The sequence below is a fragment of the Palaemon carinicauda genome, chromosome 36, assembly GCF_036898095.1.
Source record: "Palaemon carinicauda isolate YSFRI2023 chromosome 36, ASM3689809v2, whole genome shotgun sequence".
NCBI classification, from domain to species: Eukaryota; Metazoa; Arthropoda; class Malacostraca; order Decapoda; family Palaemonidae; genus Palaemon; species Palaemon carinicauda.
In genome coordinates this window covers 44357107-44372106 of record NC_090760.1, presented here as the reverse complement: position 1 = coordinate 44372106, position 15000 = coordinate 44357107, and positions in this window count along the sequence as shown.

The following is a 15000-nucleotide window of genomic DNA, read 5'->3' as shown; positions in this document are numbered from 1 at the left end:
ATAAAGAAGTGTATACTTATGGGAGAATACATTGCCAATCCGTAACCCCAGATTTTTCATACAAGACAAGAAGGTGAAATGGTTGTTCAATCAAGAAAATCCTTCGATTTAAATACTGTCATTGCAGTATTCAATTGGAAAGAAATTGGTCAATCGGGCTTTTGTCACTCAGCTAGACAGGGCAAATATGTTCCTGGTATGTACACCTACCCTCATATACAACCAGGAAGTGATAGGTCAAAGGTATCTTTACCAATGAGCTGGGAAGAGGTAATTAAACTGGAAAGTAGCGTGCTGGACCCTAGCACCTAGAAAGAGTGTGAGGAATAATCATGGGCATATACGATTATTCTCAAGAACCCTTGATACTTAGACTATTCTTGTCCATTGAAGTTCCGACATGTGAAATTATTGAGCATTGAAATTCATAAAAATTACCATGTGAAAAAATTATTTTTTTATCGACTCTCATGTATGTGAAGACAATTCTCTTCGTCCTACCTCTCTCGTGCGTAGGGATGATCATATTTTCACTTTCCCTTTTGCATGTGGATATGTTTATCAACTATAGTGATCATGGCAGAGATCATGAAATTAACTAACATTTTGTCTGTGTTGATGATTATCTTCTGGCTGTGGTAGAGATCATGAAGTTAAGTAGGTTCTCGTTTACGCTCATAAAGATGATCGTGGAGAGAGAAAACGAGATAATCATGAGCGTACTTATGGACCTTCCTTCCATGGACCTTACTATAGATTGATTGATTGAAAGTTTTCTGGCCTCCTGACATCTAAGGTCATTGACGCCTATAGTATTTATTATATATGAAAATTAAAAGAGAATTCAATTAAAACCATAGAGGTTAAGAAGTCATTACAATAGTTAAATAGTTTTCAGATGACCTGCTTCTCAAATAAATCTAAAAATTCCACTCGCATAGTAGGACACATCATGTCCAAGAATCTTGGCAAGGATGAACCTGCCATCCTCACCTCGAGCCTCAAACAGATATCTATTTCTTAAGTTAGTAAAATTAGGGCATTCGGTCAACAAATGCCTCATTGTTAAAGATACTAAACAGTCCTCGCAATACGGTTGGTGTTGGCCCTTCAGCAGAAACTCGTGTGTCAATCGAGTGTGACCAATTCGGAGGCGACAAAGAGTCGTCTCCCATTTTCGGGGTATCATGTTATACCTCCAAGGTGATATGATATTTGTTACTTCCCTCATTGTATTGCCATCTTGACTATCCCAGTGCTGTTGCCATTTATTACAAACCAATTTCTTGATGTAAGGTAGGATATCATTACAGGGAATGGGATGCCTCCTTGGTAGCAACTCGGATGCTGCATTCTTCGCCAGTAAATCGGCCTTCTCATTCTCAGGCACACCTACATGTGCTGGAACCCAACAAAATAGAACTGTTATACCTCTCCGTCCAATATTAAAAAGCCGTTCTAAAATCTTTAAAACTAGAGGGTCATTAGAATTAAAAACTTGTAAAGCTTGAAGAACACTCCTTGCATCACTAAAAATGGTAAAATTACCCTACTATAGATGACCAGTCCTCACTTGCCCGAGTGCCGGAGATGTTTGTGAAATAGAGAAGACTATTTTGAGAAGACAGAAATTTTTGGGGAACTCGACAAGGGAACTTGAGTTGTTTTGGATTTTGTGAGTGCAAAGAGATTACCTAAGTGGGCATGGGATAACCTTGGCAGGAGAGTGACTAGTTGTGCCTGTGGAAAGTCTCTTTTGAGATTTAGCACTCACAGCAGGGGCTGGTGCCATTGAACCTTGTACCTCAACACATCGCTGGGAAGGTTTTAGTAAAATGATATTTATCCTGAACAACCATGCAAAGGAACCAGGCAATCTTTGGTGAGTGAGACAAATCAGTTGTCCTGCTGTCTAGTGATTCCTTCCTCGATAGGCTCTTCCTAAGGAGAATCGGTTGTCTTTCCAGGAACTCTGCAAAAGCTGCACATTATGAGATTCGGTGCTCTAGAATTCTATATCAGCGTTACATCCAACCTCAGTAGCAGTGCGTACAGATATCATCGTAAGTTACTGACTCCCTATCCTGAAAAAGAGTAATCTTGTTATGGAAAAGGTAATGAAAGGTGGATCCCTTCTTCCTGACTGGCAGTGCGTATAACACTGTCTCTTGCAGATATAGGGGGACAATAAGAGTTAAGCGAACAGACGTCCTCTCAATCGGACATCCTGCATATGACAATAACGTCTTCTACTCGAACTTTTCAGAGGTCTCAGTGAAGATGAAAAAAGAAAGGTGAACTTGAAGATATTCTTTTCTGAAGTTGTGCAGACTTTAACAGCCACAGTGAGGTGGCATGTTCATAGCAACTTGCGGGATCGGTAAACACTAAAGATAAGAAGAACGGTAGCGCTCATCCCATTAAATTTGGATACAGTCGGCTAACAGACCACCAAAGAGGTCAAAGGAAAACATTCCTTATGCTCACGTTATCAGACACAAATATAAGGGATAATAGAACAAGAAACATGCCATCCGTCAGGTAAAAAGCTTATTGGATAGCTGCAGGCAGCACAAAAACAATAATACAATTTTAATTATTGGGGAAGAGTGCAATTCAAATTGTAAGATTCCAATTATTACAATTGTAAGGAAAATATTAAACTTGAAAAGAGATACACGATTAAACTAGGCCGACGGGTGTGCTGAGAAATGGGTCTTTATTCTTTGCCGGCTGAAGTGAAGATAAAGGTTTTGCTAACCAGTAGCCAACCATCACCCACATACACCAACACTTTCTCACAACCAAACCAACAACCTCTACAGCAACTTACAGATATATATATGTGTATATATATATATTTATATATATATATATATATATATATATATATATATATATATATGTATATATATATATATATATATATAAAGATATATATATATATATATATATATATATATATATATATATATATATATATATATATAAAGATATATACATATATATATATATATATATATATATATATATATATATATATATATATATATATATGTATATATATATATATATATATATATATATATTTATATATATATATATATATATATATATATATATATATATATATATATATATATATATATATATATACACACACATATATATATATATATATGCAGTATATATATATATATATATATATATATATATATATATATATATATATATATATATAAATGCATAATAAAAAAAATATATTTCAATACATTAATCACTGGATTCTCTTAGCGACCTCGGGGTTAGAGTCAAGAAGCGAAACCACTCAAAGACAATAACATCTTATTGGCCTGGAATCAAACCCTAGTTCAGGATATTAATACGAACGGCACCGTGCTGTCACACAAGCATACTTGACTAGGGTTAAACTCAAAGTCAGTCATATGCTATTTTCTTTGAGTGATTTTGCCTTGGTACTCTGATCTCGAGGTCGGTGGGAGTAAACAGATATTAATGTATTAAAACATATGGCTTATTTGAATATAAAAAAACATGCCTAAATGGGCTAAAATATATATATATATATATATATATATATATATATATATATATATATATATATATATATATATATATATATATATATATATATATATATATATATATGTGTGTGTGTGTGTGTGTATACGTATATATGAATAAATATATATATATATATATATATATATATATATATATATATATACATAAACCATATACTGTAATGAATTCATGTCTGGATTCTCATATTCTCATATGTGTGTGTGTGTGTGTGTATACGTATATATGAATAAATATATATATATATATATATATATATATATATATATATATATATATATATATATACATAAACCATATACTGTAATGAATTCATGTCTGGATTCTCATATCGACCTCGGGATCGGAGTCCCAAGGCAGAAATACAGAAATATAATAGCTTTTGACAGGCCGGGAATCGAACGCTGGTCTCAAAAAAAATGTATGACGCTGACAATACCATTTATAAAATGCTACGTTCATAATACAAGAAAAATCTTATGTTCCCCTAAACAATCCCATAATTCTCGATTCTCTCTTTGTTTCATCGCCTTCACAGGTTTCATTAGTTTTTCAAATTATACGTAATCAATTAAAAAAACCTATCTTATTAAAATGAAATTGAAGGTACCCTACTGCTAGGATATGAGTCTGAAAATATAGATATAATATGGTGTCATTTATAACAAACCAAAAAGTTTATAGAAATACAGTTGTTTAAAAAAATCATATTTTTTGAATTTTTGTTAAGGATAATTTTTAAAATATGGTATTGTATTGTTTAAAGGGTGGATTGTGACCCATATGCAATTTTCATATGATTTGATTACCTCAAGGTTGTTATTTTCCGTGGGAAATAAGATTACGCAATTAGTCTCTGCTGTTTCCATTTTGCCCGCTATTCTTTGGCATCCAAAAGAGTAAAGATTGAGGGCTACCCTGCACGTGGAAACAATGTTAGTTGCCAGATACTTGACTGTTGTTGTTCTACTTGTTATGTTACTAATCCTCAATCTCCTTACCCGTTGGGATCTGGTATCTGTTTCCCCGTCGGGCATGCCCAATCGTGTGGAAAGGCCTTAAGCGACAGGAAAGAGCAACATGGCAACATATCAGAAAAAGAAAAGGACATTGCCAAGACGTAAAAGGAGAATAACAGATAAACGATGGGCTTTCTGGATAACAGAATGAGTTCTTAGAGATTGTAAAATAGTCAAGGGAAGGAAGAGAAGATTATGGAGTGACGAGTTAAGAACAGTTATAGGCTAGCATAGAAAGACCATAAACGGACGAGAGTGAAAGGACTTATATATATATATATATATATATATATATATATATATATATATATATACTGTATATATATATATATATATATATATATATATATATATATATATATATATATATATATATATATATATGTATATATATATACAGTATATATATATATATATATATATATATATATATACATATATATATATATATATATATATATATATATATATATATATATACATATATATGTATATATATGTATATATATTAATATATATATATATATATATATATATATATGTATTATAAATATATATATATATATACATATATACATAAATATATATATATATATATATATATATATATATATATATATATACATATATATAAATAAATATATATATATATATATATATATATATTTATATATATATATATATATATATATATGTATATATATATATATATATATATATATATATATATATATATATATATATATATACATATATATATATATATATATATATATATATATATATATATATATATATATATATATATATATATATATATATATATATATATAAAGATGAGGGGTAGAGAACACTCCCACCAATATTCTAGGAGAGTTTAAATTCGCTTAGATTTCAATCGTTTTGCTCCTACTGCTACATAGGAATATGTAAAGGGACATGGGAAATAGAATTTGAATATATATAGATATAAAACAGTAAAAGTCTATTAGATATCTTTTCTCTTATATCAAAGCATAATAGAATACCACCAGGAAAGGAAAATATTATCCTTATAAACAGCTAGAGAGAGTATATTCGGTTTAATTTTTCAAAATTATTTCAGTTTCTTATTACGATACTCAACCTAAATTGTCATATTCACGAGAGGTAAAGAAATTCGACAGAAATCCCTCTGGAAATATTTTTATTCATGAAATCAATGATTCCGTTCCACTTTCCAGTCATGCATCACCTGGTTATAACAAATATACATATTTCTATTTCTTGGGCTCACATTTGGCATCCTCAAAAGTACAACTTATTCTGTTTTTCAACGACTTTTTCTTGGTGAAAAGATGAAAATTATTTCAGAGATTGACAAAAATTGGTTGTATGAAATATTGAAATAGGAAGGAATCAGTGTTGCATATCAATTTTTTTCAATAGCTATTTAAGTATCTAAAGAATTGTAGATTCAGGAAACAATGACTACTTAGAATACCCGATTTCTTTTATGATTACTCTAATGTATATAAAATAACATTCAAGAAGAAATAAAATTAACCTCGGGATTATTGATAAGAGCTGGACACAACCTTGCAAGCTCTATGAAAATCTCTCAAGAATTATTCAGGAAAACTTTCTCTTTTCCCCGACTTTAACTTATAGATAAATAATATTATCATTATTTTCATATTTTTAGAAGTGGTTTTTGTTCCTCCATTTTAGAGTATTATGTCTAAAGTCAAAGAGTAAGATTTTCAGGAGCTAATAAGCTAGATTTACTTAGCACCTTCCATATATTCTTGTCTGATTGATATGATATTTATCTACTTTTTTTTCCAGTTATTTAAGATTACACCAATCAGAAGGGTTCTCGATAGCATGTGAAAGAGTTTAGAATAAACACGAGTATTTATATACACGCAAACTTCCACTTAGATGCAAAGCCACACACTTGTGCATATGTGCAAGCAAACAGACACATACACACACACACGTAACTAAGCATGCTTGTATGAGCAACTATATCGATTATACAAACCTCAACACTTTTTATTTAGCCAGTAAAACTAAGAAGTACTTTAGCTCCAATAGTTAAATTATGACTGGAAAATTAGTTGAATTTGTTTCCTGGACACCAATTGATCAATTAAATTTCCAAAAAATCCTGTGAATTTTAAACTCTCTTTCTACTCAGAATTTGTATGAATGTATAAGTGGTTATCGATTTTAAAAGAATACTTTCTTTGGAGAGCCATAGGTTAATAATAGGGAACATTTAAAAGTAAAACAAGATTAATGGTTCTTTTATGACTTCCTAGAAATGAAACTGAAGCTGTAAATGTTGACCCAAAACGTTGCAATCACTTGGGTTCGGAAATTCTTATTGGGTCGCAAACAACTTTTATTAAGATTTTACGTCTGGCAGGAGATTGGAAATATGATGTTTTCACAAGTGTCCTGGTGTGTGCTTATGTAGTGTCTGTCAAAATCTTTTACGTTCATATGGATGGGATTATGTATGCGCACAAATCAATAATACATTATGAAAATGGATTACATATTTATCAAATATTTTGCCAAATGCTAAAAATGTATTAATTCTCCCAGGGAGACTTGCCAAAATTTAATTATCCCACTTCTCCAAGTGATATATCATTTGGAATAATATTATTATCAAACATACTTTAATTAAGTTGAAAAACCTATAAAAGTTTAACAGGAAGTGAATACTTCACTGTGTCATCTATTGTAGGTTAACGAGTTAAGATCTGTTGATAATATAGGAAAGTAAAAGAATGAATGATGTAAATTCAACTACAAATAGCAGTTTATGTGTAAAGTTTGAATAACCTTTCCCTAAACATATTCTATATATCTCATGGCTAATAGAGTGGTAACGTGTTCGCCTTGCGTTGGCATAGTAGCAGATTGATCCCAGCCAGGAATCGTAATTTTAAACTGTTTACTGGTGAGGATACTGCTGTGGAGGGGCACGAAATTGGAGATTGGGCTTTAGTGCAGTAGACAAACGTCCTTTCTGAGTAGAATTGAAAAAAAAAATAAAATGCTCCCAAAGCTTTTTAAGTTTCTTTCAATCTGTTCTTGTTTTTGCTTTCCAGAACAATAAAGTTTACTAAATCTACATTGGGCAACTTGAAAAATAATTGTCATTTTCAAGATGGCCGCCATAGAACCGCTTAAAATCTAAATTTGGGAATATCTTACCCTGAGTAGCAGGTATCAATATGATTTTGGTGCTTTAACATATGTATACTCTGATACAGAAGTGAAATCATGACGTTACATGAAAATATGTTCAGTAAAAAAAGCAGAATAATTACTGTATATGACAAAATGCCGTGAACATTTGGAGTGTCTAGCTAGTTTATATACGACTGGATATGCTTTAGTTTAATAAATTTCTACTTTTTGAGAAGGACAGAAAAGATAATTCTATTCAATGATTTAGGTAAAAGTTATATAACTAAATTGACCTTCATCGATTTGCTGACTATGGCAAACTTTTGCAAAAAGGATGCAATAGCATTAGTAAAGCCTTGAAGCTAGGATAATTAGAAATAGCATACTTTTTTTTTTCTTTTTGTTTAAACATCAATTTATAAGTACACAAGTCCCAAAGTTCATCACAAATTATTTGAAACGTGATTGTAGTCCTATATTACGGCCGAGACCATTGACGTCATGTGTACCTAATTTTAATCTTTCAAAGCAATGCTTTCTATATGAGACCTTTGTTGATAAAGAGATTGCTAGTAAACGCCCATCAAGAATAGCTCATTAATTAATTCATGTTTCGACACTCCAGATTCAAAGTAATATCATAACACACTTTTATCAACGGCAGAATGAATGGGCCACAGCTACTCTATCTCAGACTGCATCGATTCATGACTACCATCTATCATCATGCTTGTGTGAAGTTCTCCGCTAGGGAAACCTCGTTCCATTTGAATATCAATCAAGTGACACTGCAAACCACTCTCGCAATAAAACAAAAAGTGTGAGACAAAAAATGGATTCTACTAAGATGCTTACCTTCTCATTTACCATTACTTATTTGGAAGAACACGATGATGAAATAATTACACTGGATGACTCATGGCCGTGGGGCCACTTTGACAATTTCAGAAGTTTGTTTTGGTTATTGTCTACCCCAGCATGTAACGACGAGCAAAATGTTTTGTAAGGGATTACCAGCTTGTCATAAAGTATCGCAGATAAACTATGCAAAAACTAAAGAAAATCAAGAATTTAGCGTGATGCAAAAGATATCAAGTCCCTCATCGACTACATCTTTGAGAGAAAACCTGTTCAAACAGGAAAACCTGAACTGGGAAGCTTATTAAGTAGTTTAGTTAGTTGCAGACAAGTCTCAATGAAGAATTGGTAGAAAAACTGGGTGCTCAAATTACTGCATATGGTCCAACTACTGGCCCGTAGATCAAAGTGACCCGCCTTATGATCGTCTTTGGCCAACGATCTCTGTCTGTATATGAGATATTAATGATCTCTCTCTCTCTCTCTCTCTCTCTCTCTCTCTCTCTCTCGTCTATTGCTGTCAAGATATGACACTATTGGTAATTGTATTAAAGCAGTTATTACCTAAGTTAGACAGGAATTTTAACGAATGTTATTAGCACAACAGACACTTGTGAGAAAAGTAACTAATGTCAATGCGCATGTTTCTTAAAACTGAAATATATAAGGAAGATCTGCAAATAATTCTCATTTGCTTTAGATGACAGTACATATATGTGACACCAGCCAGTTACCAGCGTAGATAAGCAAAATCACCAGACTTCTCATTAGCAGGCAAATCTACCATATTTTTTTATTCGTTCAAAGAGGTTTGACATATTCATTTTTATTTATAAATCTATTATCAATACTTTTACTTTGCTTGTTGGTCTGGCATCTATAACTAATGTAGCCCTTTAAGACCGCACAGTGATTTGAGATTTTTTTTTATTGATCGTTAAGCTTTCCTAAGTACCTAATATACAATATATATATATATATATATATATATATATATATATATATATATATATATACATATATATATATATATATATATATATATATATATATATATATATATATATATATATATATATATGTATATATATATATATATATATATATATATATATATATATATATATATATAGATAGATAGATATATAGATAGATAGATAGATAGATAGATAAATACATAGATAGATAGATATGATTTTTTTTTTTTTTAGATTTAGTCGGCCATCTATTTAACTGTTTAGAGATGAAGTGGCCCAAGAAAACAATAACGTTGACCACCCTGGTCTAAGGAAAGACAGAACTGTATCACACTTATATTTTACTAAAATAATTCGAGTTACACTTGCATCATCATTTTTTCTCTAATTGCTGATGATGAGAAAATAGAAATGGACCGCAAATAGTTTTATTAATGGCTTCTTGTTGCAGGAATCTGTACAATAGACATGCATACTCTGTTCAAGTATTAAATGGGTTTATATCTAATATCACTATTTGATCAGAACCTATTGATGCAACAAGCTGGGAAGTCATATCTGCGGAATGCTCCTTCTAAGAAAGCCCCTGCATGGGCGTAACTTAAGAAATACCCACTGATGCAGTATATGTGATGGATAGGGGTGTACTGCTCCTAGATTACCGTGACCAATGTCTGTGTAATATGCTGATCTCACTGATCTATATATGCAGTATGTACACAACCTTTCCGCGAAGGCTCTGGCAGTATTTAATGGATATGGAAGTGGTCTAACAACTAAGGATGAAACCCATCAGAGAAGTGTCGGGCTTTAGGTGCAAATGATGATAGAATAATCATTCCTGGTGAATCAATAAAATAAACAACACTTCATCAATCTCCTTTGAATGGAAATTGAGGATGAACATGATATACATACAGGTCATACATTGCTCTCCAGATGCCAATTATAATATTGTGAAGTTAGCTTGTAGTATTGCCAAATACCGGTCAATTGTTGTGGTTGTTGAGCACATAAATCTCCTTGATCTGCTTTTTCATCATTATTCCCAAAAAGGACATAAGGAGATGAGTTTATAGATGACATCCAAGCATCAGTAAAAAGGTGGGAAACCATTGGAACGGACCTTTAGGGGTCACTACCTAAAGGTTATGGAAAATAATTTACTACGTAGTACAGAACCTGTGTAGAAATCGGAGATATTGTACAACAAGATCTAGCTATAATTTTTTTATCTATACCAGGCAGTGATTGGGACTTTGAATGAGCTGCAAGATTCAATAAGACGTAGGCTACAATTTCAAGCTAAATCCCACCCGAATGTCTTTCACCAATTTTGGATGCAGCATGGTACCCTTTACAGGTAAGGTTTTAGAATATCAAGGATGCCATCAACTAGAATTGGGTCGTTTATGACACTTAACATGGACATATGAAACCATAAATCTGCTACACTCTTCAGTTCTTTGTATTATTAATTATTCCTTTCTTCAGAGGAATAATTTGTTGGGGTCATAGTACACTATAATAATCATATTTTACAGGCTTTGATTTGAAGTTTGCAAGTAACAATCTAGTATTTACAACTCTTCATTCCGTTAATCCCTTTTCTGCTCTTGGTGTCATCTCGAATCACATGGGAATGCAATAGGGCACCGGAATGTAGCATCTCCTGGAAGCGGTGAGAAATATGGAATTTTCAAGGCAAAGTTCACAACTGTGGCTAAAAAAGTAAGTGAGGAGATAGGATTGAAAAGAAAAAACAAAATATACGGTAAATTTGTAAAATGGATTGTTGGTAGCCTCATTCAGAAGGGATGAGACTTAGTAGATATCATTCCACGAAGGAAAATAGTGCCCCTGTATACACAAAGGACAGAATACAACAGGAAAGTGCAAAAAAAAAAAATGATTGGTGATGGGTATGAAGTTAATTATATAGGGTGAGATACATGGAATAATATGGTAGGAATTATTCTCAATCCAAATTTGCAGGAAAGTGTCATGGAGGTCCAATGTATCAGTAACAGGTTCATGGGCTTAAAGCATATTAAATATATGACTGTATGACATATCATCTCTGCAGACGTTCCACGACCTGGTTGTGGCTCAGATGAGGAGGACGAATTCAGGGGGAACTAGAAGGAAGAGTTCCAACAAGTGAACTGTTATTGTTATATGGGGACACGACTATCCATTTATGATAGTTGCAATGGCGTTGATGGAATGAGGTGCCTAGTCCAAGAGCCCGTGGCTTGCATTTTCATGTGAGAGTTCGTTCTAAAATGGACGAACAAACTATAGAATGAATACATTGAGTTGCCTTTGGAAAACGAAACCTGGAAAGTGAAAGATTGATTTATTTAATAGAAGCAATGAATCTGGTATTCATGATTAAACAGGTTAAGGAAAAGAGAAGTCATCTACTAACTTATAAAAGTGGGCAAATTGAGACACAAATTGACTATGTGTTGGTTAAGAGGGAAGACATCAAAATCTTTATGGGTTGTAGGATTATTTCTAAGGAGTTCGTTGTAGCTCAAAATAAACTAGTAGTGGTACATTTTAACCTAAAAGCAATAAGGAAAAGAAATGCCCCAGCCAGGAATAGGAGGATCCAAGCTTGAAAGTAGAAGTGGATAAAGACGAAAGAGTTCAGAATTAAAGAGGAAAGAACCAGAGGAGAGAGTTAAGAAAATGGAATGTGAAAATCCTCGTAAGAGATGTTTTCAAAGCATCAGCAACAGCAGAGGTGTGAGGAGGACTACTGGTAGGTACTAATATGTTGGAATCAAGATGTTCAAACAACTGTCAATGAAAAGAATATAATTACAACAGTGTGGGACGGAGATATCAACTGTCAAAAAAAAAGAGGAATATAGACGGACAAAGAGTTAAACAAAATGATTGATAGCATTTGCATTGGGAGAATCGCTAAAAGATTGGTATGAGGCGATGGGAAATGCTGAGGGAGAAAGAATAATCCACAGAAGCGACAAGAAAAGACAGGCAGGATGTAGGAGAGGTTAGAATTATTACAGAGGGAAAGGGAAATATCCTAATTGAAGAAGAAGACGTCAAGAGAATATCGAAAAAAAAGTTTTAAAACTTCTGAATACTAAGAATGAGCTTGAATATATATATATATATATATATATATATATATATATATATATATATATATATACATATATATATATATATATATATATATATATATATATATATATATATATATATATATACATGTATGTATGTATGTATGTATGTATTTATTTATATATATATATATATATATATATATATATATATATATATATATATATATATATATATATATATATATATAGATAGATAGATAGATAGATAGATAGATAGATATATCTGTGTGTGCATGTGTGTCGGTATTAAATTATTAATAAATGAATTCGTGTATATTTATTTTTATAACAGAGGACTTCGAGAATGATTTTTTTCTATCTAATAATTCTTATTAATCTTTGTATTAATATAATAATCTATTATATTTATAGCTTAAATACCTATAGGTATTTTTATACTTTGTATATATCTCTTTTTGTTTACTAGAGACATGGCAATGCGTACACCATTTGTGATAGACATATATCTTTGTTTACTCTTTCAGTCCATCTAGTTTGTTACTCTATGTTCCGAAACTTTCTCAAGGATTTACAAAATTATTCACCTTGAGAGGATATGAAGTTCAGTAATCTTCAACATAATGTTCTCGAGGTACTCACATATTTATGAAGATTTTTTACTCCCAATCAAGAGTTTGGGTGTTATGAAAGAATTTACATTATACCAATTTGAGGTTTTTCGCAAGTTCGTTGCTGGAACATGAAGGTTTACTTCGGATTTTGGATGCTTTGAGCATAATTACCATTTTTTTCCTTTCGGTTAAGTAGTTCTGTAAAATTCATTTCCAAATTAGATATAGCCTAAATGCTGTGTATATATAAATATATATATATGTATATATATATATATATATATATATATATATATATATATATATATATATATATATATATACATATATATATATATATATATATATATATATATATATATATATATATATATATATATATATATATGTATATATATATATATATATATATATATATATATATATATATATATATATATATATATATATATATTACTCGTTTTTTTCTTAATTGGATATCAGATTTTAATTATTTTCTTAATAGGTTATTTATTTCTTTTGGTTTTATTTCTTAAGTTGTGAGCTGTTTATTAAGCATACACCAATCAGCGTGAATGGCCATTGAAGTAATGATGCCTGATAATTACTAATCATTCATTCATTTATTCCCTTATCCTTGAGTACGTGATATGAATTCTGCTACTTAGATGTACTCGAGTATTTTGGAAGTAATCATTCGTTAGAACGTATTGCACCAGAGCATCAATATCATAATTTTATTACTACTTAATTAAGAGTAAATTTATTTATCTATGATTTTTATTCTTTCAGATCCCTTTACAATTAAGGGCGAACAGGAAAGATTCGTTTTTATCCCATCATAATTCTTCTATTTCAAAATACTTTAACATATTTTCACTCTCTGTTTGCACCAAAATGCACTCTCAATGTGTTAGGTATAAACTTGTACATAATATAAGCTTATAATTCCGATTAACCTCGTATGAAAGAAATATAACAGTGTAACGGTATTCCTTATCGTAGGGATGTCACTCCCTATGAAAGTTAACTTTCGGACGTAGGGAAAAGATAAAATAAACGTGACTTAACCACCGGTCTGAGGATTTTCTTAATTATGCTCAAACACCAAGCAGGTCTTCTTTGGTAACCTTTGTATTATCATTCTAGATACCAAAGATTCTATATCGTTATTTTAACAGATTCAGTTTCCTTAAACGTTTTATATTTTACGTCTAGTCATATTTAGTCCACAAAAACCATTAGCATGATTTCTTGGATAACTTTATTGCTTTTTTTTTTTTTTTTTTTTTTTTTTTGGAAATTCATGTTTATGATATTTTCCTTTTATATTGTACTACTTCCTATAGTTTTTTTGTCAAAGGTTCCCGTTTTTTATGTTGTAAAGTTCATTCAAATTTCCGTAAGATTTAAATAGTTTAATATGCATATCTAAATTTCAAAATGGTTTACATATACAGTATATATATATATATATATATATATATATATATATATATATATATATATATATATATATATATATATATATATATATATATATATATATATATATATATATGCAGTATATATATATATATATATATATATATATATATATATATATATATATATATATTGT